The 1,443-nt window shown below is 44.4% G+C and overlaps 1 protein-coding gene across 1 annotated transcript in view; it reads left to right on the top strand.

Moving 5' to 3' along the window:
- The window catches only part of IGF2R (insulin like growth factor 2 receptor), a 118,963-nt gene that overhangs the window by 55,651 nt on the left and 61,869 nt on the right, over positions 1–1,443 (top strand). The window lies entirely within an intron of this gene.

Here is a 1,443-nt window from a genome sequence, read left to right as displayed (position 1 = left end):
TGGTGGGTGTGTGGAGGTGGGGTGTGAAGTATCTGGTGGGTGTGTGGGAGTGGGGTGTGTGTGGTGTTTGGTATGTGTGATGTGTGTGTATGATAATGTGGTAGTGTGTGATACGTGGTGTGTGTACGTGTAGTGTGTGTTCTTGGATGTGAACATGGAACAGAGCAATTTCTTGGAGCAGTCCACGTCTCCTTTGGACCTGGCCAGCCCTAGTCCCCAGGCTGGGTTTTTCTGTTGCTGTAATGGGTAGGAGGACCCTCCCCCAACGACACACATCCTGTTTCCATTTTCTTCTCTTCTCTGCTTGTTTTGGGAGTGGGCCCAATACTGGCCGTGCTGGGAGAGCTTGTCTTGAATTTTCACTCACTCTGCAGCAGATACAGCAGGGTTGGGCTTGTTCGCCAGCTTTGTTTGGAGGGGTAGCCTCTTCTTTGATGTAGTCAGCCTTAAGATAACCCTTTCTGCAGAATTATGATTTTCAGATTGCAAAATGTCACAGGGCAAGTTTCAGCTGAATGTTTAGTTTTATCTGAGCCATTAGGAAAGAGTTCCTTGAAGTCACAGGGCACTGACATTTCAAAACACCGTGCTGTCCTTATCTTGAAGATTACGTACGCCGCTGGTATCTGAAGAGGGGTGAGGGGACTCCATCACAGCCGGAGGTCACCCTGCTGGCTGGCCTCTAAGCTGTAAGCCCAGTCCTCCCGACAATCTGACACAGCCCCACAAAGAGTGCTCGTCCCTGAGCCTGGCCCCACTTCCGTCCCCGTCCTTGTACCATCTGCCCTCCCCTGAGGTTCTTGCTGGTCCTTCCTTCCATCTGTTTTGTGTGTTTTTTTGGTGGAGCTTTTTTTAAATATAATTTATTTTATTTGTTGTTGAGAATATACACAGCAGAACTTACACCAATTCAGCAATTTCTACATGTACAATTCAGAGCCATCGATTACATTCTTCGAGTTGTGCAACCGTTTTCACCCTCCTTTCCCAAATTGTTCCTTCCCTGTTAACAGAGACTCACGGCTCTTAAGTTTCCTGTCTAATCTTTCAAGTTGCTATTGTCAGTTTTATCCATATAGATAGTTCTTAAAAGAGCACAATGCTCAAGGCAGACGTTCTTTACTAGTTAAGCTAATCTATTTTTTGGTTTTAAGAAGACTTCAGGGGATATTTTTGCTTTATGGTTTAAGGTTTAAAGATTATCTCAGGGCGATAGTTTTCAGGGGTTTATCTAGCTTCTATGGCTCCAGAAAGTAAGGATTCCATGAGAATTTGAAATTCTGTTCTGCGTTTCCCCATTTTGATCAGGATTCTTGTATGGAATCTTTGATCAAAATGTTCAGTAGTCCTCTACAACAAAAAGACAAACAATCCTATTAAAAAATGGGCAAAGGAAATGAACAGACACTTCACCAAAGAAGACATTCAAATGGCCAACAGACA

The sequence above is a fragment of the Trichechus manatus genome, unplaced genomic scaffold (genome assembly GCF_000243295.1).
Source record: "Trichechus manatus latirostris isolate Lorelei unplaced genomic scaffold, TriManLat1.0 scaffold00002, whole genome shotgun sequence".
NCBI lineage: Eukaryota > Metazoa > Chordata > Mammalia > Sirenia > Trichechidae > Trichechus > Trichechus manatus.
This window is presented reverse-complemented; position numbering and strand designations above follow the sequence as displayed.